The sequence below is a fragment of the Bubalus bubalis genome, chromosome 7 (assembly GCF_019923935.1).
Source record: "Bubalus bubalis isolate 160015118507 breed Murrah chromosome 7, NDDB_SH_1, whole genome shotgun sequence".
Classification (NCBI taxonomy): domain Eukaryota; kingdom Metazoa; phylum Chordata; class Mammalia; order Artiodactyla; family Bovidae; genus Bubalus; species Bubalus bubalis.
In genome coordinates, this window is record NC_059163.1 from 90163684 (window position 1) to 90190864 (window position 27181).

General features: G+C 41.1%; 1 long non-coding RNA gene across 12 annotated transcripts in view; it reads left to right on the forward strand.

The window, feature by feature from the left end:
• LOC102415115 overlaps positions 1-27181 on the forward strand; it is a 130857-nt gene that overhangs the window by 6382 nt on the left and 97294 nt on the right. The window contains exon 1 of one of the 12 annotated variants that reach the window (XR_006552434.2): positions 3588-3647. The exons of 9 other annotated variants lie outside the window; for them this stretch is intronic. This is a non-coding gene — a long non-coding RNA (uncharacterized LOC102415115). Of the gene's footprint in view, positions 1-3587; positions 3648-23877; positions 24196-26689; positions 26828-27181 lie in introns of those variants that run through there. 2 more of the 12 variants (XR_006552433.2, XR_006552435.2) reach the window with 2 other exon arrangements.

Here is a 27181-nt window from a genome sequence, read left to right on the forward strand (position 1 = left end):
TGGAAATTGCACTGCTTTGCTATTCACATGTTGATGTCTTTTTGCTACTCACAGTTCTTTTATTAAAAAAATATAATTATCACATATTTTCAGGTTCATATCGATTCTGTTTAGTTGTTGGTATCTAAATAGAAGATGAAGACACTTTTACTTTTGGCTTATACTTTTGTATTTCAGTATGGTATGTAGGCCTGGAATGCTTTCAGTTGCTGTTACTGAATTTCCTTTTTTTGCAATTAGAAAGAAAACTCACTTTAAAAAATATAATCTTAAAAAAATTTTTATTTTTCTGCATCAGGTTGGGTCTTGGTTCCATCATGTGGGATTCTTCGCTGTGGCTCACAGACTCTCTAGCTGTGGCATAGAGACTCAGTAGTTGCAGCACTCGGGCTTAGCTGCTCTGCATCATGTGGGATCTTGGTTCCCCAGCCAAGGGGAATGCCCAGCATTGCACAGTGGATTCTTAACTACTGGACCAACAGGAAGTCTGAAAACTCACTTTTTATTAAGGCACAGTTCATGACCAAAATGCATTGTCTATCACTTTTCTTATTAACCATTATAGTGAATTAAATGATCGTTCACTTTTACCTGCTCTCTTTTTTAATAAGATAAGGGATATTCAGAAAGAACTTTTCAAATAGGCAAGATATAATTAGATCTCAAATAAGCAAAGACCAAATGAATACAAGGTGAAGATTTATGAAAAGTTCTAACGGCTGAGAAAGGCTTTATTCCTCATCCAGGGCATGCATATTGCATTCAAAATATTTTAATTTCTGACAAGGGATATCCACCGCTTAAGTGTCATATGGCAAAGTATTAATCTGCAACGTGAGATTTAAAGTAAGCATTCAACTTTCTATATGATATACAAGAACTGCCCTTTTTGACTACTAGGTCTCATTGCAACTTGCGAACAGATTGGATTTTAGCGTTTATTGAGCTCCTCAGTTCAGTTCAGTCACTCAGTCATGTCCGACTCTTTGCAACCCCATGAACTGCAGTGTGCCAGGCCTCCCTGTCCATCACCAACTCCCAGAGTCCACCCAAACCCATGTCCATTGTGTTGGTGATGCCATCCAATCATCTCCTCCTCTGTCATCCCCTTCTCCTCCTGCCCTCAATCTTTCCCAGCATCAGGGTCTTTTCAAATGAATCAGCTCTCTGCATCAGGTGGCCAAAGTATTGGAGTTTCAGCTTCAACATCAGTCCCTCCAATGAACACCCTACTATGTGCCAATTACTGTGCTAGGTTATGTACAGTTATCTCATTTTATCCTAACAATAATCTTATGGAGCAGATATAGCACCTTTTTAAAATGAGGAAATAGGCTTAGTGAAGTTAAAAGTAACTTGTTCAGGATCCAACAGCTATCTAGGGGTGAAGATCAGATTTGGTCTGGTTAATGGCAAAGCCTATCCTCTTTCTAATTCATCCTGCTTGAAGAAGTTTAGCAAGAACAAGGATATGTTAAGGAATCATTCGTACATTTGGTGTAGTTCTTGAATTTTATTTTCATCAGCTAAATTCCATACTTATTTTGATTTCCTTCATTTTTATCTGTTGTCCCTTTTCTGTATCAGGATCCCATTCAAGATACCATAATTGCATTTAATTGTTGTACGTCTTTGCAGCGCCTTTTGTTTGTAACAATTTCTCAGACTTTTATTGTTTTTGATACTTTTGACAGTTTTGCGTACCAGTCAGTTGTCAAGACTTTTGTAAATTGTCCCTCAGTTGCAGTTTGCCTCTTATTTTCCCTCATGATTAGATTATGGTTATGGATTTCGGGAGAGTGACCAGACAGGTGAACATCTCATCACATCATACGAAAGGTACATACCATTAATATGATTTATCACTGATGCTGGCATGGAATACCTGACTGAGGTACTATTTGTCAGGGCCTCCACCTTAGAGTTGTCTTTTTTATCCCTTTCCATGCTATACTCTGGAGAAAGCAATGGCACCCCAGGACGGGGGAGCCTGGTGGACACGACTGAAGCGACTTAGCGGCAGCAGCAGCATGCATGCTATACTCTGTAAGGAGTTCATTGTGCACAGACTGCACTTAAGGACAGGGAAGATATGCTCCACCTCCTTGAGAGCAGAAGCAGTTCACTTCATTCACTCAGTCATGTCCAACTCTTTGTGACCCCATGGACTGCAGCATGCCAGGCTTCCCTGTCCTTCACCAACTCTCAGAGCTTGCTCAAACTCATGTCCATCCAGTCAGTAATGCCATAAAACCATCTCATCCCCTGTCGTCCCCTTCTCCTCTTGCCTTCAATGTTTCCCAACATCAGAATATTTTCCAGTGAGTCAGTTCTTTGCATCAGGTGGCCAAAGTATTGGAGCTTCAGCTTCAGCATCAGTTCTACCAATGAACAATCAGGACTGATTTCATTTAGGATTGACTGGTTTGATCTCCTTGCAGTCCAAGGGACTCTCAAGAGTCTTTTCCAACACCACAATTCAAAAGCATCAATTCTTCAGCACTCAGCTTTTTTTTATGGTCCAACTATCACATCCATACATGACTACTGGAAAAAACATAGCTTTGACTAGATGGATCTTTGTTGGCAAAGTAATGTCTCTGCTTTTTAATATGCTGTCTAGGTTGGTTATAGCTTTTCTTCCAAGAAGCAGTTGTCTTTTAATTTCATGGCTGCAGTCACTATCTGCAATGATTTTGGAGCCCAAGAAAATAAAGTCTGTCATGGTTTCCATTGTTTCCCCATCTATTTGCCATGAAGTTATGGGACCGGATGCCATGATCTTAGTTTTTTGAATGTTGAGTTTTAAGCCAGCTTTTTACACTCTCCTCTTTCACTTTCATCAAGAAGCTCTTTAGTTCCTCCTCACTTTCTGCCAAAAGGGTGGTGTCATCTACATATCTGAGGTTATTGATATTTCTCCCGGCAATCTTGATTCCAGCTGGCACTTCATCCAGCCTGGCATTTGGCATGATGTACTCTGAATATAAGTTAAACGAGCAGGGTGACAATATAAAACCTTGACGTATTCCTTTCCCAATTTGGAACCAGTCTGTTGTTCTATGTCTGGTTCTAACTGTTGCTTCTTGACCTGCATACAGAATTCTGAGGAGACAGATAAGGTGGCCTGGTATTCCCATCTGTTTAAGAATTTTCCACAGTTTATTGTGATCCACACAGCCAAAGGCTTGGTATAGTCAGTAAAGCAGAAGTAGATGTTTTTCTCAAATTTTCTTGCCTTTTTTTATGATTCAGCAGATGTTGGCAATTTGATCTGTTGCTCCTCTGCCTTTTTTAAATCCAGCTTGAACATGTGGAAGTTCTTGGTTCATGTACTGATGAAGCCTGGCTTGGAGAACTTTGAGCATTACTTTGCTAGTGTGTGAGATGAGTGCAGTTGTACAGTAGTTTGAGCATTCTTTGGCATTGCCCTATTTTGGGATCAGAATGAAAACTGACCTTTTCCGGTGCTGTGGCCATGGCTGAGCTTTCCAAATTTGCTAGCATACTGAGTGAAGCACTTTCACAACATCATCTTTTAGGATCTGAAATAGCTCAACTGGAATCCCATCACCTCCACTAGCTGTGTTCGTAGTGATGCTTCCTAAGGCCCACCTGACTTCACATTCCAGGATGTCTGGCTCTAGGTAAGTGATCACACCATCATGGTTGTCTGGGTCATTAAGGTCCATTTTGTATAGTTCTGTGTATTCTTGCCACCTCTTCTTAATATGAAGGAAATGGTAACCCACTCCAGTATTCTTGCCTGGAGAATCCCATGGACGGAGAAGCCTGGTAGGCTACAGTCCACAGGGTCGCAAACAATCGGACATGACTTAGCGAATTCATCTTCACCTTCTTAATATATTGTGCTTCTGTTATGTCCATACTGTTTCTGTCCTTTATTGTGCCCATCTTTGCATGAAACGTTCCCTTGGTATCTCTGATTTTCTTCAAGAGATCTCAAGTCTTTCCCATTCTGTTGTTTTCCTCTATTTGTTTGCATTGTTCACTGAGGAGAGTTTTCTTATCTCTCCTTGCTGTTCTTTGGAACTCTGCATTCAAATGGGTATATCTTTCCTTTTCTCCTTTGCCTTTAGCTTCTCTTCTTTACTCATCTATTTGTAAGGCCTCCTCAGACAACCATTTTGTCATTTTGCATTTCTCTTTCTTGGGGATGGTCTTGATCACTGCTTCCTGTACAATGTCATGAACCTCTGTCCATAGTTCTTCAGGCACTCTATCAGATTTAATCCTTTGAATGTATTCATTCACTGGATAGATCATGGTGGAAAGTTCTGATAAAACGTGGTCCACTGGAGAAGAGAATGGCAAACCACTTCAGTATTCTTGCCTTGAGAACTCCATGAACAGTATGAAAAGGCAAAGATTTGACACTGAAAGGTGAACTCCCCTGATCACTAGGTACCCAATATGCTACTGGAGAACAGTGGAGAAATAACTCCAGAAAGAATGAGGAGACGGAGCCAAAGTGAAAATAATATCCAGTTGTGGATGTGACTGGTGATGGAAGTAAAGTCCCATGCTGTAAAGAACAATACTGCATAGGAACCTGGAATGTTAGGTCCGTGAATCAGGGTAAATTGGAAGTGGTCAAACAGGAGATGCCAAGAGTGAACTTTGACATTTTAGAAATCAGTGAAATAAAATGGACCAGAATGGGTTATAGGGTTTGATTCTAAACAGGATTTTGCCCCTCCTACCATCTTGTTTAAATTCACCCATTCCAGTCCATTTTAGTTCGCTGATTCCTAGAATGTCGACATTTACTCTTGCCATCTCTTGTTTGACCACTTCCAATTTGCCTTCATTCAAGGACCTGACATTCCAGGTTCTTATGCAATATTGCTCTTTATAGCATCGGACCTTGCTTCTATCACCAGTCACATCCACAGCTGGGTATAGTTTTTGCTTTGGCTCCATCCCTTCATTCTTTCTGGAGTTATTTCTCCACTGATCTCCAGTAGCATATTGGGCACCTATGGACCTGGGGAGTTCCTCTTTCAGTATCCTATCATTTTGCCTTTTCATACTGTCATGGGGTTCTCAAGGCAAGAGTACTGAAGTGGTTTGCCATTCCTTTCTCCGGTGGACCACATTCTGTTAGATCTCTCCACAATGACCCGCCTGTCTTGGATGGCCCCACAGGCATGGCTTAGTTTCATTCAGTTAGACAAGACTGTGGTCCTAGTGTGATTAGATTGGCTAGTTTTCTGTGATTATGGTTTCACTGTGTCTGCCCTCTGATGTCCTCTTGCAACACCTACCGTCTTACTTGGGTTTCTCTTACCTTGGGCGTGGGGTATCTCTTCACGGCTGCTCCAGCAAAGCACAGCCACTGCTCCTTACCGTGGACGAGGGGTATCTCCTCACTGCCGCCCCTCCTGACCTTTAACGTGGGATAGCTCCTATAGGCCCTCCTGTGCCCACACAGCCACCGCTCTTTGGACATGGGGCTGGTTCTCCCGGCCACTGCCCCTGGCCTCGGGTGTGGGGTAGCTCCTCTCGGCCTCTGCCCCTGACTTCGGACGTGGGGTAGCTCCTCTCGGCCACCACCCCTGACCTCAGAAGTGGGGTAGCTCCTCCTGGCCGCTGCCCCTGACCTTGGACTTGGGTAGCTCCTCTTGGCCATTCCTGCGCCATTGCAGCCTGGCACTCTTGGCCGCTTCCCTTGACTTCGGACATGGGGTAACTCCTCTTGGCTGCCGCCCTTTGGGCATGGGGTCCTTCCAGCTTCTGCCCCTGACCTCGGATGCAGGGTAGCTCCTCTCGGCCGCGCTTAGTGCGCCGGTCGCAGTTGCCCACGCTTAGAACTCAAATGGACTGGAATGGGTTAATTTAACTCAGATGACCATTATATCTACTACTGCAGGCAGGAATCCCTCGGAGGAAATGGAGTAGCCATCGTGGTCAACAAAAGAGTCCAAAATGCAGTACTTGGATGCAATCTCAAAAATGACAGAATGATCTCTGTTCATTTCCAAGGCAAACCATTCAGTATCACAGTAATCCAAGTCTATGCCCCAACCAGTAATGCTGAAGAAGCTGAAGTGGAACGGTTCTATGAAGACCTACAAGACCTTTTAGAACTAACACCCCAAAAAAGATGTCCTTTTCATTATAGGGGACTGGAATGCAAAAGTAGGAAGTCAAGAAACACCTGGAGTAACAGGCAAATTTGGCCTTGGAATACGGAATGAATCAGGGCAAAGACTAATAGAGTTTTGTCAAGAAAGTGCACTGGTCATAGCAAACATCCTCTTCCAACAACACAAGAGAAGACTCTACACATGGACATCACCAGATGGTCAACACCGAAATCAGATTGATTATATTCTTTGCAGCCAAAGATGGAGAAGCTCTATATAGTCAACAAAAACAAGACCGGGAGCTGACTGTGGCTCAGATCATGAACTCCTTATTGCCAAATTCAGACTTAAATTGAAGAAAGTAGGGAAAACCACTAGACCATTCAGGTATGACTTAAATCAAATCCCTTATGATTATATGGTGGAAGTGAGAAATAGATTTAAGGGACTAGATCTGATAGAGTGCCTGAATAACTATGGAATGGGGTTTGTGACATTGTACAGGAGACAGGGATCAAGAACATTCCCATGGAAAAAAAATGCAAAAAAGCAAAATGGCTGTCTGGGGAGGCCTTACAAATAGCTGTGAAAAGAAGAGAAGTGAAAAGCAAAGGAGAAAAGGAAAGATAGAAGCATCTGAATGCAGAGTTCCAAAGAATAGCAAGAAGAGATAAGAAAGCCTTCCTCAGCGATCAATGCAAAGAAATACAGGAAAACAACAGAATGGGAAAGACTAGAGATCTCTTCAAGAAAATTAGAGAAACCAAGGGAACATTTCATGCAAAGACGGGCTCGATAAAGGACAGAAATGGTATGGACCTAACAGAAGCAGAAGATATTAAGAAGAGGTGGCAAGAATACACAGAAGAACTGTACAAAAAAGAGCTTCACGACCCAGATAATCACAATGGTGTGATCACTGACCTAGAGCCAGACATCCTGGAATGTGAAGTCAAGTGGGTCTTAGAAAGCATCACTACGATCAAAGCTAGTGGAGGTGATGGAATTGCAGTTGAGCTATTTCAAATCCTGAAAGATGATTTTATGAAAGTGCTGCACTCGATATGCCAGCAAATTTGGAAAACTCAGCAGTGGCCACAGAACTGAAAAAGGCCAGTTTTCATTCCAATCCCAAAGAAAAGCAATGCCAAAGAATGTTCAAACTACTGCACAGTTGCACTCATCTCACATGCTAGTAAAATAATGCTCAAAATTCTCCAAGCCAGGCTTCAGCAATACGTGAACTGTGAACTTCCTGATGTTCAAGCTGGGTTTAGAAAAGGCAGAGGAACCAGAGATCAAATTGCCAACATCCGCTGGATCATGGAAAAAAGCAAGAGAGTTCCAGAAAAACATCTATTTCTGCTTTATTGACTATGCCAAAGCCTTGACTGTGTGGATCACAAAAAACTGTGGAAAATTCTGAAAGACATGGGAATACTAGACCACCTGACCTTCCTCTTGAGAAATCTATATGCAGATCAGGAAGCAACAGTCAGAACTGGACATGGAACAACAGACTGGTTCCAAATAGGAAAAGGAGTTCATCAAGGCTGTATATTGTCACCCTGTTTATTTAACTTATCTGCAGAGTACATCATGAGAAACGCTGGACTGGAAGAAGCGCAAGCTGGAATCAAGATTGCTGGGAGAAATATCAATAACCTCAGATATGCAGATGACACCACCCTTATGGCAGAAAGTGAAGAGGAACTCAAAAGCCTCTTGAGGAAAGTGAAAGTGGAGAGTGAAAAAGTTGGCTTAAAGCTCAACATTCAGAAAACGAAGATCATGGCATCCGGTCCCATCACTTCATGGGAAGTAGATGGGGAAAGAGTGGAAACAGTGTCAGACTTTATTTTTGGGGGCTCCAAAATCACTGCAGATGGTGACTGCAGCCATGAAATTAAAAGACGCTTACTCCTTGGAAGGAAAGTTATGTCCAACCTAGATAGCATATTCAAAAGCAGAGACATTACTTTGCCAACAAAGGTCCGTCTAGTCAAGGCTATGGTTTTTCCAGTAGTCATGTGTGGATGTGAGAGTTGGACTGTGAAGAAGGCTGAGCGCTGAAGAATTGATGCTTTTGAACTGTGGTGTTGGAGAAGACTCTTGAGAGTCCCTTGGACTGCAAGGAGATCCAACCAGTCCATTCTGAAGGAGATCAGCCCTGGAATTTCTTTGGAAGGAATGATGCTAAAGCTGAAACTCCAGTACTTTGGCCACCTCATGGAAGAGTTGACTCATTGGAAAAGACTCTGATGCTGGGAGGGATTGGGGGCAGGAGGAGAAGGGGACCACAGAGGATGAGATGGCTGGATGGCATCACTGACATGATGGATGTGAGTCTGAGTGAACTCCGGGGTTGGTGATGGACAGGGAGGCCTGGCGTGCTGCGATTCATGGGGTCACAAAGAGTCGGACACGACTGAGCGACTGAAGTGAACTGAACTGACCATCTTGTTAGGGCTTCTTCTTTGTCCTTGGACATGGGGTATCTTTTTTTGTTGGGATCCAACATTCTCCCATTGATGGTTATTCAGCAGTAAATTGCAATTTTGGTGTTCTTACAGGAGAAGATGAATGGAATATTTACATCAATTATATGAACGTCTATAAAGGAGATTTGTATACTCTTCCTCATTTATTAATTTATTTAATAAATTTATCAGCTCTGTTTAACCCACCAAGTTTGTACTACTTTCTTATGACAGTTTTGTTGTTTTCAGTTGCTAAGTCGTGTCCAACTCTTTGCAACCCCATGGACTGCAGCACACCAGGATTCCTTGTCCTTCACTATCTCCCAGAGTTTGCTCAAATTCGTGTCCATTGAGTCAGCCATGCCATCCAACCATCTCATCCTCTGCCTCCCCGTTCTCCTCCTTCCCTCAGCCTCTCCCAGCATGAGGGTCTTTTCAGTGAGTCAGCTCTTCACATCAGGTGGCCAAAGTATGGGACCTTCAGCTTTAGCATCAGTCCTTGCAGTGAATATTCAGGGATTGATTTCCTTTAGGATTGACTGATTTAATCACATTGCTGACAGTTTTAGCAAACTAGTAAAGAAGGAGCAGTCAGTTATTTTCATTGTTAATGGTTGTTTAGGTAAGATAAGAAATGAAAACATGCCTATTGACTTAACAAGAAGTATTTCAGATGAAAAATTGTAATGTGGATTGAGGAGTGAATAGTAGGTGACCAAGTGGAAACTAGTCATAGGTTTTTGCTTTTTGTTTATTTTTGGTTGCACTGAGTTTTCATTGCTGTGCAGACTTTTTCTAGTTGAGATGTGCAGGCTTCTCACTGTGGTGGCTTCTCTTGTTGCAAAGCATTGGATCTAGACGTGCGGGCTTCAGTAGTTGCAGCTCTTAGACTTACTCTGAGGCATAAGGGATCTTCCTGTAGCAGGTATTAAACCCATGTTCCCTACGTAGGCAGGTGGATTCTTACCCACTGTACCACCAGGGAAGTCCCAGTTTTTGCTTTAAATAAAGTCAGTGATGCAAGAAATGAAGGCAGTTTGTTGAATCTCTCACCACTTCAAACTTCCCAGTTAATTGTACTTGATTCTCTTGCCACTTCTAATCACCTTAAAAAAAATCAAATTAATATTTCTCTTTATTTTCACTATGTTGTTTCTCCATTAAATTTTTTTTTAGTGATTCTGTCATGACTTTGTTAAATTCATATTTGTTAAGGAGAGTGCAGAGTGCTGGACAGTGAGTCATGGTAAAACAGACCAGTAGAGAAATTGGAAGAAAGGAGTATATCACTTACGGGTTCTGAAGGAGACACACAGCATGTCTTGTGGGGATGTGTGGGGAGGTCAAAGCAGAGTGCAGATGGACAAAGTGAAAGTGAAGTCGTTCAGTCACATCCAACTCTTTGCGCCCCATGGACTGTAGCCCACCAGGCTCCTCCATCCATGGGATTTTCCAGGCAAGAGTACTGGAGTGGGTTGCCATTCCCTTCTCCAGAGGATCTTCCTGACCCAGGGATCGAACCCGGGTCTCCCGCATTGTAGACAGATGCTTTACCATCTGAGCCATCAGGGAAGCCCCGAAGACAGACAAAGCAATAGAATTTGGGGAACATGCTTTCATTAGGGTCCATAGTGGAGTGTTTTGGGGTTCCCTGGGCTAAGGCCATTCCATGGGGGACTTATCTAAGGAACACACAAGGAGAAAGCCCTGGGAGAAAGGAAGACTATTGATTACAAGGGCTGTAGGGGGAGCCATATCAGGAACTTTGTGACTTTGTGGGTTGTTGTCTAGGGTGTGTGCTTGCATGAAGGGCTTGTGTCAGTTTAAGGTTCTTCTAGGCCATTTGACCAAACAAAATGATGCTGAGGCAGCAATACCACGGAGTAGTTTACCTAAACTCTTGACAGTTTTCTTACTTCCCTCTGGAATAAAGGCCTCAGGTTAACTTTCAAGACTTCACATATTCTGAATCCTACTACATCAGTTTTTTTTTTATTATTAATTTTTTTTTTAACTGAAGGATAATTGCTTTACAGAATTTTGTTGTTTTCTGTCAAACCTCAACATGAACCAGCCATAGGTATACACATATCCGGAGAAGGCAATGGCACCCCACTCCAGTATTCTTGCCTGGAAAATCCCGTGGATGGAGGAGCCTGGTAGGCTGCAGTCCATGGGGTCGCTAGAGTTGGAAATGACTGAGCGACTTCACTTTCACTTTTCACTTTCATGCATTGAAGAAGGAAATGGCAACCCACTCCAGCGTTCTTGCCTGGAGAATCCCAGGGACGGGGAAGCCTGGTGGGCTGCCGTCTATGGGGTCACACAGAGTCGGACACGACTGAAGCGACTTAGCAGCAGCAGCAGCAGCATACACATATCCCCTCCCTTTTGAACCTCCCCCCACCTCCCTCCCCATCCCATCCCTCTAGGTTGAAACAGAACTCCTGTTAGAGTTTCCTGAGCCATTCAGCAAATTCCCTTTGGCTATCTATTTAATATATGGTAAGGTAAGTTTCCGTGTTATTCTTTCCATACATATCACCCTCTTCCCCCCTCTCCCCATGTCCGTAAGTCTGTTCTCTATGTCTGTTTCTCCATTGCTGCCCTGTAAGTAAATTCTTCAGTACCGTTTTTCTAGTTTCTGTATATGTGCGTTAGAATACAGTAGTTGTCTTTCTTTCTGACTTACTTCACTCTGTGTAGTAGGCCAGTTCTTTAAATTACTGTTTAAGGTTAACTTCTATTATTAAAATATCCGTTGAAAGCTAACAACTTATTTCTACCTACTAATGTACATTTAAAGATATATTTTTAGAGTCAAAATAGTAGATAATTGGAAATGTTTCTGAATAATGCTAGTCAGAGAATCCTACTTGTATCTAAAACCCTCATATTATATTATTTAGCTGATATGGTCGAGCAGATATAGTTTTGTACAACCCTGGGAAGGATTCCATGTTGGTCTCGAGTTTCAGTACATCAACAATTTATATGCCCCCTTCCTCCTAGCTGAATTCTCAGCCAACTGAGAGACAAATAGGGAGTTGCTAGAGATAAAGGCTAGGTTGGAGGACATAGCTTAGTGGGCAGTAAAAATGACAAACACAGACAGGTAGACTCACTACTCTGCCACAACTGCCTGGGCAACTTCATGTCCATTTTCCCTACTCCCCCTCCCCCCACAGGGAGCCTTTATTGCTGAGTTTGCTTTATTTCTGAAAACATGTCAGAACATACACTCTCTGGACAGGTAGATTCCTAGAAGAGGAAAGAAGTGTGACTTGACCCAAATATGCCCAGGACATGAGGGGCAGAAGTGAATCAAGGGACAAAGAAGGGTCCTGGGATGAAGAAATATGTGGGATGGAGTACAGGGGCAGAGGAGGAATCAGTACTTTTGCTCCACTGAAGGTACTTCTACACTGAAGGGCACATTAGGGCTGGAAATACATTCATTCTTAACATTTTCTGCTGCTTCTTATTCACTTCAGTCATGTCCGACTCTGTGTGAGCCTATGGACTGCAGCCACCAGGCTCCTCTGTCCATGGGATTTTCCAGGCAAGAATACTAAAGTTGATTGCCATTTCCTTCTCCGTCCTAACATCTGGGGAGAAAGAAAAGAGATTTTTTTCCAGAGAAGTTTCCCAGGAATTCAGCACTTGGACCAATAGTCTGAAAATTTTCAAGAAAGAATATTTCTCTTTTACCATCTCTGAAATAATCCAAAGATCACCCAAATTCCTGAGTTTGCTTTGTGGATAGCTACACCCTTGACTTACAAATTTCCTGTTGTCTATTGACAGTGTTCTTTACAACATCAGACTTTACTACCATCACCAGTCACATCCACAACTGGGTGTTATTTTTGCTTTGGCTCCATCTCTTCATTCCTTCTGGAGTCATTTCTCCATTGTTCTCCAGTAGTATACTGGGCACCTACTGACCAGGGGAGTTCATCTTTTAGTGTCCTATTTTTTGTCTTTTCATACTGTTCATGGGTTTCTCAAGGCAAGAATGCTGAAGTGGTTTGCCATTCCCTTCTCCAGTGGACCACATTCTGCCAGACCTCTCCACCATGACCCGTCCATCTTGAGTGGCTCTACACAGCATGGCTCATTGAGTTAGACAAGGCTGTAGTCCATGTGACCGGTTTGATTAGTTTTCTGTGATTGTGGTTTTCATTCTGTCTGCTCTCTAATGGATAAGCATAATTGGCTTATGGAAGCTTCCTGATGGGAGAGCACCAAAGAATTGATGCTTTTGAACTGTGGTGTTGGAGAAGACTCTTGAGAGTCCCTTGGACTGCAAGGAGATCCAACCAGTCCATCCTAAAGGAAATCAGTCCTGAATATTCATTGGAAGGACTGATGCTGAAGCTGAAACTCCAACACTTTGGCCACCTGATGTGACAAACTGACTCATTGGAAAAGACCCTGATGCTGGGAAAGATTGAGGGGACGACAGAGGATGAGATGGCTAGATGGCATCACCAACCTGATGGACATGAGTTTGAGTGAGCTCCAGAAGTTGGTGATGGACAGGGAAGCCTGGCATGCTGCAGTCCATGGGGTTGCAAAGAGTTGGACATGACTAAAAGACTGAACTGAACTGATGGGAGAGACTGACTGAGGGGGAAACTGGGTCATGTTCTGATGGGCGGGGCCATTCTCAGTAAATCTTTAATCCCATTTTCTGTTGATGGACTATGTTCCCTCCTTGTTGTTTGACCTCAGGCTAAAACTGTGGTGGAGGTAATGAAGGTAATGGTGACCTTCTACAAAAAGTCCCATGCACGCACTGGAATGTTAGGTTCATGAATCAAGGTAAATTGGAAGCACTCAAATAGGAGATGGCAAGAGTGAACATCAAACATTTTAGGAATCAGTGAACTAAAATGGACTGGAATGGGTGAATTTAACTCAGATGACCATTATATTTACAACTTTGGGCAAGAATCCCTTAGAAGAAATGGAGTAGCCATCATAGTCAGCAAAAGAGTCTGAAATACATTACTGGGATGCATTCTCAAAAACGACAGAATGATCTCTGTTCGTTTTCAAGGCAAACCATTCAATATCATGGTGATCCAAGTCTATGCCCCAACCAATAATGTTGAAGAAGCTGAAGTTAAATGGTTCTGTCAGGCGAGTGTATGCTCCTTGGTTCTGTCCATCACAACAAAGATTTGGAGTGACGGACATTAAAGCCCTCGGCACATCACAGCTCTTGGGTCTTGGACAAACCGTGTTATAGCTCTTAGACAAATCAGTGTTACAGCTCTATTTTATTTAGAAGATAGCAAGAGAATCCATCCTTGAAGCGTGAGGGCATCCCAACCCAAAGACGCAAAGAGAAGAGAGTGGAGGAGTGTGCCAGCTTGCGGGAGAGAGAGAGCCCTTTGGCTCCTCTTTTTATATGTTTTTCCCTCCCCCTGGGCCTGCCCTATGTAAATTGGGCTAGCCAGGAGTACTGTTTGTTCTACCTGAAGTCCTCACTCCGGTCCTCGGACCTTCCTTTGACCTTCCTTTGTTCTATTTCTGTGGCCTTTTCCCTTCCTTGTCTTTTAGCCACTGCCATTTGGACTCCTGTTTCCTATTCTAACTACCTAACAGTTCTATGAAGACCTGCAAGACCTTCTAGAACTAACACCCCCCAAAAGATGCCCTTTTCAATATAGGGGACTGAAATGCAAGAGTGGAAAGTCAAGAGATACCTGGAGTAACAGGCAAATTTGGCCTTGAAGTACAAAATGAAGCAGGGCACAGGCTAATGGAGTTTTGCCAAGAGAGCGTACTAATCATAGTAAACACCCTCTTTCAACAACACAAGAGATGACTCTACACACGGACATCACTAGATGGTCAGTACTGAAATCAGATTGATTATATTCTTTGCAGCCAAAGATGGAGAAGCTCTATACAGTCAGCAAAAACAAGACCAGGAGCTGACAGTGGCTCAGATCATGAACTCCTTATTGCCAAATTCAGACTTAAATTGAAGAAAGTAGGGAAAACCACTAGACCATTCAGGTATGTCCTAAATCAAATCCCTTATGATTATACAGTGGAAGTGACAAACAGATTCAAGGGATTAGATCTGATAGAGTGCCTGAAGAACTATGGATGGAGGTTCATGACATTGTACAGGAGGCAGTGATCAAGACCATCCCCAAGAAAAAGAAATGCAAAATGGCAAAATGGTTGTCTGAGGAGTCCTTACAGATAGCTGAGAAAAGAAGAGAAGTGAAAGGCAAAGGAGAAAAGGAAAGATATACCCATTTGAATGCAGAGTTCCAAAGAAGAGCAAGGAGAGATAAGAAAGCCTTCCTCAATGATCAATGCTAAGAAATAGAGGAAAACCATAGAATGGGAAAGACTAGAGCTCTCTTCAAAAAAATTGGAGATACCAAGGGAAAATTTCATGCAAAGATGGGCACAATAAAGGACAGAAAAGGTATGGATCTAACAGAAGCAGAAGATATTAAGAAGAGGTGGCAAGAATATACAGAAGTGAAGTGAAGTGAAGTCACTCAGTCATGTCTGACTCTTTGCAACCCCATGCACTGTGGCCTACAAGACTCCTCTGTCCATGGAATTTTCCAGGCAAGAGTACTGGAGTGGATTGCCATTTCCTTCTCCAGGGGAACTTCCCAGCCCAGGGGCTGAACCTGGGTCTCCCACATTGCAGGCAGACGCTTTACTATGTGAGCCACCAGGGAAGCCAGAAGAACTATATAAAAAAGACCTTCATCCCCCAGATAACCATGATGGTGTTATCATTCACCTTGAGCCAGACATCCTGGAATGCAAAGTCAAGTGGGCCTTAGGAAGCATCACTAGGAACAAAGCTAGTGGAGGTGATGGGATTCCAGTTGAGCTAATTCAAATCCTAAAAGATGATGCTGTGAAAGTGCTTCACTCAATATGCCAGCAAATTTGGAAAACAGAAGTGGCCACAGACAAGGAAAAGGTGAGTTTTCATTCCAGTCTCAAAGAAGGGCAATGCCAAAGAATGTCCAAACTACCACACAACTGCACTCATCTCACACGCTAGCAAAGTAATGCTCAAAGTTCTCCATGCCAGGCTTCAACAGTATGTGAGCCAAGAACTTCCAGATGTTCAAGCTGGATTTTAAAAAGGCAGAGGAGCCACAGATCAAATTGCCAACATCTGCTGGATCATCAGAAAAGTGAGAGAATTTGAGAAAAACATCTACTTCTGCTTTACTGACTATGCCAAGCCTTTGACTTTGTGGATCACAACAAATTGTGGACAATTCTTAAAGATATGGGGATACAGGACGACCTTATCTGGCTCCTGAGAAATCTGTATGCAGGTGAAGAAGTAACAGTTAGAACTGGACATGGAACAACAGACTGGTTCCAAATTGGGAAAGGAATACGTCAAGGCTGTATATTGTCACCCTGCTCATTTAACTTACATTCAGAGTACATCATGCCAAATACTAGGCTGGATGAAGCACAAGCTGGAGTCAAGCTTGCTGGGAGAAATATCAATATCCTCAGATATGTAGATGACACCACCCTTTTGGCAGAAAGTGAAGAGGAACTAAAGAGCTTCTTGATGAAAGTGAAAGAGGAGAAGGAAAAAGTTGCCTTAAAACTCAACATTCAAAAACTAAGATCATGGCATCCGGTCCCATAATTTCATGGCAAATAGATGGGAAAACAATGGAAATAGTGAGAGACTTTAATTTTGTGGGCTCTAAAATCACCGCAGATGGTGACTGCAGCCATTAAATTAAAAGATGCCTGCTCCTTGGAAGAAAAGCTATGACCAACCTAGACAGCATATTAAAAAGCAGAGACAGTACTTTGCCAACAAAGGTCCATCTATTCAAACCTGTGGTTTTTCCAATAGTCATGCATGTATGTGAGAGTTAGACTATAAAGAAAGGTGAGTGCCACAGAATTGATGCTTTTGAACTGTGGTGTTGGAGAAGACTCTCCAAAGTCCCTTGAACTGCAAGCAGCTCAAACCAGTCCATCCTAAAGGAAATCAGTCCTGAATATTCATTGGGAGGATTGATGCTGAAGCTGAAGCTCCAGTACTTTGGCCACCTGATGCAAAGAACTGACTCACTGGAAAAGACCCTGATGCTGGAAAGATTGAAAGTGGGAGGAGAAGGGGATGACAGAGGCTGAGATGGTTGGATGTCATCATCGACTCAATGGACATGAGTTTGAGTAAGCTCCGGGAGTTGGTGATGGACAGGGAAGCCTGGCATGCTGCAGTCCATGGGGGTCACAGAATCTGACATAACTAAGCAACTGAACTGAACTGATTGACAGTGTATGGATGAAAAAGACTGGAAGTTAACAAATAATGCACAGCTAAAACTATGGCCATATCTGTAAGTTGTATATGAAATCAACTGCCCACCTTGGATCTTGTATACTTAAAACTTATTCCTTTTGTTTCAAAATAAAGACTCTCCTTTCCCATTATCAACAAGATATGTGAAAATAAAAACATCCACATGAGAAAATCTAAGCATGGCAGGTAGAACTAGAATTTAGGATAGATTCTGAGGCAGTGTTATGTGAAAATGAATTTGGTGAATGAATTTAGAAGATTACATCCCAGTGATCTCTAGAACAATGTACAGCTGTTGTTCAGTTGCTAAGTCATGTCTGACTCTTTGAGACCCCATGACTGCAGCACGCCAGGCTTCCCTGTCCTTCACTATCTCTCAGAGTCTACTCAAACTCACATCCATTGAGTCGATGATGCCATCCAACCATCTCCTCCCCTGTCATCCCCTTCTCCTCCTGCCTTCAATCTTTCCCAACATCAGGGTCTTTTCCAGTGAGTTGGCTCTTCACATCATGTGGTCATCATTGGAATTTCAGTATCAGTCCTTCTAAGGAATATTCAGGGTTGATTTCCTTTTGGATTGATTGGTTTGATCTCCTTGCTCTCCAAGGGACTCTCAACAGTCTTCTCCAGCACCACAGTTCAAAAGCATCAATTCTTCAGCACTCACCCTCTTTACTAACCAGCTTTCACATCCATACATGACCTCTGGAAAAACCATAGCTTTGACTATATGGATCTTTGTTAGCAAAGTGATGTCTCTACTTTTTAACATTATGTCTAGGTTTGTCATAGCTTTTTTTCCAAGGAGCAAGTGTCTTTTAATTTCATTGGTGCAGTCACCATCCACTGACTTCTCTGAATGTTGTAAATCCTGTGTTGCTCTGTGCTATTCTCAAGTTATGACTGCACATTTAATTTAAATGTTTAAGCTAAACTTTCATAATTTATGTACAGTCATTGACTAATCATTGCTGGATCCAGAGTATAGCTTATCATTTTATATTAAAAAAAAAAATAGCACAGCCTTTCACTTACCCCAAATTATGCATGTGTTAGTTTACCTGGAATTTTGTCTAAAATTTTTTATAGCTTCCTTCTTGATAAAATTCAAATTTATTTTTAAACTTTACATAACTGTATTAGTTTTGCCAAATATCAAAATGAATCCACCACAGGTATACATGTGTTCCCCATCCTGAACCCTCCTCCCTCCTCCCTCCCCATTCCATCCCTCTGGGTCGTCCCAGTGCACCAGCCCCAAGCATCCAAAAAAAAAAAAAAAAAATTCAAATTTAGACATTTCTGAAAAATCAGATCATTGAATCTCCTTGTCATCATATTGTGGATAAATCTTTAGGAATAGTATACATTTCTTGATCATTTATTGATTCCTTATACCTAGACTTTTAATTTCTTGATAGGAATCATTTACATGACTCAGAGATAAGCATTGTCGTAAATCTGACATCAGTTCAGTTCAGTCGCTCAGTTGTGTCCGACTATTTGCAACCCCATGCATTGCAGCACGCCAGGCCTCCCTGTCCATCACCAACTCCCGGAGTTCACTCAGACTCACGTCCATTGAATCGATGATGCCATCCAGCCATCTCATCCTCTGTCGTCCCCTTCTCCTCCTGCCCCCAATCCCTCCCAGCATCAGAGTCTTTTCCAATGAATCAACTCTTCGCAGGAGGTGGCCAAAGTACTGGAGCTTCAGCTTTAGCATCATTCCTTCCAAAGAACACCCAGGATTGATCTCCTTTAGAATGGGCTGGTTGGATCTCCTTGCAGTCCAAGGGACTCTCAAGAGTCTTCCCCAACACCATAGTTCAAAAGCATCAATTCTTTGGTGCTCAGCTTTCTTCACAGTCCAACTCTCACATCCACACATGACTACTGGAAAAACCATAGCCTTGACTAGACGGACCTTTGTTGGCAAAGTAATGTCTCTGCTTTTGAATATGCTATCTAGGTTGGACATAACTTTCCTTCCAAGGAGTAAGCGTCTTTTAATTTCATGGCTGCAGTCACCATCTGCAGTGATTTTGGAGCCCCCAAAAATAAAGTCTGGCACTGTTTCCACTGTTTCCCCATCTATTTCCCATGAAGTGATGGGACCGGATGCCATGATCTTCGTTTTCTGAATGTTGAGCTTTAAGCCAACTTTTTCACTCTCCACTTTCACTTTCCTCAAGAGGCTTTTGAGTTCCTCTTCACTTTCTGCCATAAGGGTGGTGTCATCTGCATATCTGAGGTTATTGATATTTCTCCCAGCAATCTTGATTCCAGCTTGCGCTTCTTCCAGTCCAGCGTTTCTCATGATGTACTCTGCATATAAGTAAATAAACAGGGTGACAATATACAGCCTTGATGAACTCCTTTTCCTATTTGGAACCAGTCTGTTGTTCCATGTCCAGTTCTAACTGTTGCTTCCTGACCTGCATATAGATTTCTTAAGAGGCAGATCAGGTGGTCTGTTATTCCCACGTCTTTCAGAATTTTCCACAGTTTTTTGTGATCCACACAGTCAAAAGCTTTGGCATAGTCAATAAAGCAGAAATGGATGTTTTTCTGGAACTCTCTTGCTTTTTCCATGATCCAGCGGATGTTGGCAATTTGATCTCTGGTTCCTCTGCCTTTTGAAAACCAGCTTGAACATCTGGAAGTTCACGGTTCACCTATTGCTGAAGCCTAGCTTGGAGAATTTGAGCATCACTTTACTAGCGTGTGAGATGAGTGCAATTGTGTGGTAGTTTGAGCATTCTTTGGCATTGCCTTTCTTTGGGATTGGAATGAAAACTGGCCTTTTCCAGTCCTGTGGCCACTGCTGAGTTTTTCAAATTTGCTGGCATATTGAGTGCAGCACTTTCACAGCATCATCTTTCAGGATTTCAAATAGTTCAACTGGAATTCCATCACCTCCACTAGCTTTGTTTGTAGTGATGCTTTCTAAGGCCCACTTGACTTCACATTGCAGGGTGTCTGGCTCTAGGTGAGTGATCACACCATTGTGATTATCTTGGTTGTGAAGATCTTTTTGGTACAGTTCTTCTGTGTATTCTTGCCACCTAGGCAGGAATGTTCTTGCCACCTAGGCAAGAATATTCTTGCCTAGAATATTCTTCTTGACCAGAAGATATTCTTAATATCTTCTGGTTTTGTTAGGTCCATACCATTTCTGCACTTTATCGAGCCCATCTTTGCATGAAATGTTCCCTGGTATCTCTAATTTTCTTGAAGAGTTCTCTAGTCTTTCCCATTCTGTTATTTTCCTCTATTTCTTTGCATTGATCGCTGAAGAAGGCTTTCTTATCTCTTCTTGCTATTCTTTGGAACTCTGCATTCAGATGTTTATATCTTTCCTTTTCTCCTTTGCTTTTTGCTTTTCTTCTTTTCACAGCTATTTGTAATGCCTCCCCAGACAGCCATTTTGCTTTTTGCATTTCTTTTCCATGGGGATGGTCTTGATCCCTGTTTCCTGTACAATGTCATGAACCTCCATCCATAGTTCATCAGGCACTCTATCTATCAGATCTAGGCCCTTAAATCTATTTCTCACTTCCACTGTATAATCATAAGGGATTTGATTTAGGTCATACCTGAATGGTCTAGTGGTTTTCCCTACTTTCTTCAATTTCAGTCTGAATTTGGCAATAAGGAGTTCATGATCTGAGCCACAATCAGCTCCTGGTCTTGTTTTTGCTGACTATATAGAGCTTCTCCATCTTTGGCTGCAAAGAATACAAGCAATCTGATTTCAGTGTTGACCATCTGGTGATGTCCATGTGTAGAGTCTTCTCTTGTGTTGTTGGAAGAGGATGTTTGCTATGACCAGTGCGTTCTCTTGGGAAAACTCTATTAATCTTTGCCCTGCTTCATTCTGTATTCCAAGGCCAAATTTGCCTGTTACTCCAGGTGTTTCTTGACTTCCTACTTTTGCATTCCAGTCCCCTATAATGAAAAGGACATCTTTTTTGGGTGTTAGTTCTAAAAGGTCTTGTAGGTCTTCATAGAACCATTCAACTTCAGCTTCTTCAGCGTTACTGGTTGGGGCGTATACTTGGATTGCTTCATATTCTTATGAAGTGGAGAGGCAGCTGTCTGAATACACTTACACTTCAAATGTAGAACAAAGGTAAGATTTCCCCAGATCAATAATTTTGCAACTAGCTAACATACAGGCTAACTATTAAGGTACCAAAATTACCGGATGTAGAACATGGCTCCATTTGTTTTAGCCTGTAAAAGATGTAAAGAGAGAACTGCTAAGCTCCCTCCTCAGCCATCCTCCCATAGAGGGGGAAGAAGAAAAAAAAAAAAACCAAAAACCTCTTGATACAGAATCATAAAATCTATAATTTTAATTAATATAGCTTTGCAATCAACACTTCAAGATAAATTGAAAATATTTTAATTTGAAGGAAATTTGACATTTCCCTCAGTTCATTTGACTGTTAAAGTAGCAAGAGAGAAAATCTGTACTCCAACTCACTACTATTTTGATAAATCATCAAAACTTTGATAAAACATCAAAACATTGAAAGTAGTATTTTTGAGAGGTTATCTGAAGAGTATATAGTCCATTTCATTTGTCTCGAAGTCTTAAAGTTTAACTTTGGATTAAGTCATATCAGTTAGCTGTATATTTGGACACTATTACCTTGGCTTTTTGTAGAATAGTTTTGAGAATTGATTTTTGAATTTAGCAAATCCTGACCTCAGCAAGCAGTTTATGAGGAATAGTGGGGATGAAAGCCCAATTAGAATGGGCTCAAGGAAGAAATTTTAGATGAGCCTAGACAACTCTGTTTTGTTTTTGTCTTTTACTCTGATAAAATCTTGAACATAAATGAATATCTCAAGTATTTATCTAAAAGGGATCCCTAATAGTGGAATTGCGAGATCTGATGGCATACACATTTAAAATCTGATAGTTTCTACTAAATTCTTCTCTAAACAAGCATGGATTACTCTTAAGAGAAGTTTCAGTGAGTAGAAGGAGAGATCAGGAAAGAAAAATAGGGTTAAGAGACTGGGGGGTGGAATATTTTAATTTTGGGGGAAATAATAGCATGGTTCTCTGCTGATGCAAAGAATGTAGTAGATAAGGAAACACTGATGGTGTAAGAGAGAGAACACAGATTTACCTACTAGTACCATGCTTTGAGAAGTTGAACAAAGATGACACCTAACACACTGGCCCTAAGTAGGAGCTTAGCCATAATGGAAGAGAAGGTAGAGCATATGGGAATGAATGCTGGTATCCTATTCTAGTCTAAGGGAGCATCATAATTTGTTTAACAATCTTAGAAACTGCTATAGGTTCTCCACTTTCAGAGCTCTGCAGTGAAAATCCTTTCATCCTGTATACCATGCACGTATTTTTATACAGCATCTAAAGGATAAACCTCTAGAAATTGTATTGCTGGCTCAAAGGAAAAGCATATTTAAAATTATAAAATATGTTACCAAATTCCCATTTAAAACACTGTTCCAATCCACACTGCTACCACCAGTGGTGAGAGGTCTATTTCCAAACCATCCCCTCATCAACAGGGAATTTTCAGTCTCTTTAGTTTTGGTTGATCTGGTAGGCAAAAAAAAAAGTTTTGACTTTGTATATTTGGAGATATTCCTTCTCTTTTTTTCAATTTCTGGGTGACTTTTAAAAACATCTTATTGAAACATACACATACCATTAAATTCACCCATTTAAAGTGTACAGTTATGATTTTCAAGGTTCATATGTGTTATGTATTAGAAGCATTCCTCTTCTGTAATATTTCCTTACAGGTATATACCATCTTTTTAAAATTCATTCATAATTTGATTTGTTTCATTTGATTATTATGAATAATGTTACTATAAACATTTGCATACAACTTTTTGTGTGGATATTTGTTTTCATTTTTCTTGGATATATATCTTGAAGTAAAATTGCTGGGTTTATAGCAGCTCTAATATTTTGAAGAACTACCAAACTGTTTTCCAAAGCAGCTGCAGCATTTTAAATTCCTACTAGCAATGTATGAAGGCTTCAATTTCTTCATATCCTTGCCAACAGTTGTTATTGTCTGTCTTTTTTATTATTGCCATCCTAGTGGGTGTGAGGTGGTATCTCACTGGGGTTTTAATTTGCATTTCACTAGTGGTTTATAATGTTGAGCATGTTTTCATGTACTTATTGGATATATGTCTATCTTTAGAGAAATAGTTATGCAAATCTTTTGCCCATTTTTAATTGGATAATCTTTTTATTGTGGAGTTGTAAGAGTTCTTTATATATTCTGCATTTTTGGTTTATTCATTTGTTAAATTGTGTTTGCCCGTTTGAGGCCCCATGAACTACAGCATGCCAGGCTTCCCTGTCCTTCACTATCTCCCAGAGTTTGCTCAAACTCATGTCCGTTGAGTTGGTGATGCCATCAACCATCTTATCCTCTGTTGCCCGCTTCCTCGCCTGCCCTCAATCTTTCTCAGCATCAGGGTCTTTTCCAAAGAGTCAGCTCTTTGCATCAGGTGGCCACATTATTGGAGCATCAGTATCAGCATCAGTCGTTCCAGTGAATATTCAGGGTGATTTCCTTTAGGATTGACTGGTTTGAGCTCCTTGCTGTCTGAGGGACAGCAAGTCTTCTCCAGCACCACAATGCAAAAGCATCAATTCTTTGGTGCGCAGCCTTTTTTATGGTCCAACTCTCAGATCCTTACATGACTACTGGAAAAACCATAGCTTTGAGTATATGGACCTTTGTTGGCAAAGTTGCCTCCGCTTTTGAGTATGTTGTTTAGGTTTGTCAAAGGAGCAAGTGTCTTTTAGTTTCATTGCTGCAATCACTAGTGCACAGTGATTTTGGAGCCCAAGAAAATAAAATCTGTCACTGTTTCCATTGTTTCCCCATCTATTTGCCATGAAGTGATGGGACTGGATGCCATGATCTTAGTTTTTTGAATGTTGAGTTTTAAACCAGCTTTTTTACTCTCCTCTTTCACCATCATGAGGCTGTTTAGCTACTCTGTGCCATTAGGGTAGTGTCATCTGCATATCTGAGGTCATTGATATTTCTCCTGGCAATTTTGATTCCAGCTTGTGAGCCATCCAGCCGGGCATTTCTCATTATGTACTCTACATGGAAGTAAAATAAGCAATGTGACAATATACAGCTTTGATGTACGCCTTTCCCAATTTTGAACCAGCCCATTGTTCTATGTCTGGTTGTCACTGTTGCTTCTTGACCTGCATATGGATTTCTGGGGACAGGTAAGTGGATTTGAAATTCCCATCTCTAAACATTTTCCAGAGTTTGTTGTGATCTACACAATCAAAAGCTTTAGTGTAGTCAATAAAACAGTAGTTTTTTAAATATTTTTTTAATTCCCTTGTTTTTTCTGTGATCCAGCAGATATTGGCAATTTGATCTCTGGTTCCTCTGCCTTTTCTAAATTCAGCTTGAACATCTGGAAGTTCTCAGTTCATGCTGCAGCCTAGCTTGAAGGATTTTGAGCATAATCTTGCTAGCATGTGAAATGAGTGCAATTGTACAGTATTTTGAACATTCTTTGGTGTTGCCTTTCTTTGGGACTGGAATGAAAACTGACCTTTTCCAGTCCTGTGGCCACTGCTGTTTTCCAAATTTGTTGGTATATTGAGTGCAACCCTTTAAAGCATCATCTTTTTTTAAATTTAAATTTATTTATTTTAATTGGAGGCTAATTACTTTACAATATTGTATTGGTTTTGCCATACATCAACATGCAGTTCTAATGAGGTGGATGAAACTGAAGCCTATTATACAGCATCATCTTTTACGATTTGAAATAGCTAGGCTGGAATTCCACCACCTCCACTAGCTTTGTTCATAGTAACGCTTCCTAAGGCCTGCTTGACTTCACTCTCCAGGATGTTTGGCTCTAAGTCAGTGACCACACCATCATGGTTATCCAGATCATTAAGACCTTTTATGTGTAATTCTTCTGTGCATTCTTGCCACGTATTAATCTCTTCTGCTTGTGTTAGGTCCTTGCTGTTTTGTCCTTTATTGTGCCCATCTTTGCATGAAATGTTCCCTTGGTATCTCCAATTTTCTTGAAGAGATCTCTGCTGCTGCTGCTCAGTCGCTTCAGTCGTGTCCAACTCTGTGCGACCTCATAGACGGCAGCCCACCAGGTTCCCCCGCCCCTGGGATTCTCCAGGCAAGAACACTGGAGTGGGTTGCCATTTCCTTCTCCAATGCATGAAAGTGAAAAGTGAAAGTGAAGTCGCTCAGTCGTGTCCGACTCTTCGCGACCCCATGGACTGTAGCCCACCAGGCTCCTCCATCCATGGGATTTTCCAGGCAAGAGTACTGGAGTGGGTTGCCATTGCCTTCTCCGAAGAGATCGCTAGTCTTTCCCATTCTATTGTATCCCTCTATTTCTTTGCATTGTTCACTTAAGAAGGCTTTCTTATCTCTCCTTGCTGTACTCTGGAACTCTGCATTCAGTTGGATATCTTTCCCTTACTCCTTTGCCTTCTGCTTCTCTTTTCTCAGCTATTTGTAAGGCTTCCTCAGATAACCACTTTGTCTTCTTGGATTTCTTTTTCTTGGGGATGATTTTGGTCACCACCTCTTACATAATTTACAAACCTCTGTCCATAATTCTTCAGGCACTCTGCCTACCAGCTCTAATCCCTTAAATCTAATCATCTGCACTGTATAATCATAATGGATTTGATTTAGGTCATACCTGAATGGTCTAGTGGTTTTCCCTAATTTCTTCAATTTAAATCTGAATTTTGCAATAAGGAGCTGATGGTCTGAGCCACAGTCAACTCCCAGTCTTGTTTTTGCTGACTGTATAGAAGTTCTCTATTTTCAGCTACAAAGAATATAATCAATCTAACTTCAGTATAAACCATCTGGTGATGTCCATGTGTAGAGTTATTTCTTGTGTTGTAAGAGGTAGTTTGCTGTGACCACTGTGTTCTCTTGGCAAAACTTGTTAGCCTTTGCCCTTTTCCATTTTGTACTCCAAGGCCAAACTTGCCTTTTACTCCAGGTATCTCTTGACTTCCTACTTTTGCATTCCAATCCCCTATGATGAAAAGGACATCTTTTTTTGGTGTTAGTTCTAGAATGTGTTGTAGATTTTCATAGAACTGTTCAGCTTCTTTGGCATTAGTGGTTGGGACATAGACTTAGGTTACTGTGACTTCCCTTGGAAATTAACTGAGATCATTCTGTCATTTGTGAGACTGTACCCAAGTACTGCGTTTCAGACTCTTTTGTTGACTATGAGGGCTGCTCCATTTCTTCTAAGTGATTCTCACCCACGGTAGTAGATGTAATGGTCTTCCGAATTAAATTCACCCATTCCCATTCATTTTAATGCACTGATTCCTAAAATGTTGATGTTCACTCTTGCCATCTGCTTGACCATGTCCAATTTACTTTGATTCCTGGACCTAACATTCCAGGTTCTTATGCAGTATTGTTCTTCATACCAGTCCCTAATTAGGATTTTTGATTTACAAATATTTTCTTTGGTACTGTGGTTTGTCTTATAACTCTCTTGACTGTATCATTTGCAGCAATAAAGTTATTGATTTTGATATAGACTAATTTATCTATTGTTTTCTTTTGTTGTTTATGCTTTTGGTATCATGACTAAGAAATCATTGCCTAATCCAAGATCATAAAGATTTACTTGCATGTTTTTTGTTTTGTTTTGTTCTTCTGTAGTTTTAGCTTTTAGGTTTATGATGTATTTTGAGTTAATTTTTGTGTTTGATGTAAGAAAGTGTTCCAACTTCATTTTATTTGCATGTGGATATCCAGTTATCCTAGCACCATTTATTGAAAAGAGTTTTTCTACATTATTATTGTCTTATGAAGAATCAAGTGACCATATATGTAAGTATTTATTTCTGGACTCTCAATTCTATTCCATTAACCTATATGTCTCTCCTTATGGCAATATCATATTCTATTGATTATTGTAGTTGAGTAGTAAGTTTTAAATTTGAAATATGTGAGTTCTACAACCTGTTCTTACTTGGAAAATTCTTTTGTTTATTCTGTGTTCATTTCAATATGAATTTTATGATCAGGGTTTCAGTTTCTGCAAAAAAGCAAGGTGACATTTTTAGGGATTATGTTGAATCTGTAGATTTGGGGAGTATTGTCATTTTCACAATATTATGTCTTCCAATTTATGAACCTGAGATGTCCTTCCATGTATTTAGATCTTTAATTTTTTTAAATAAT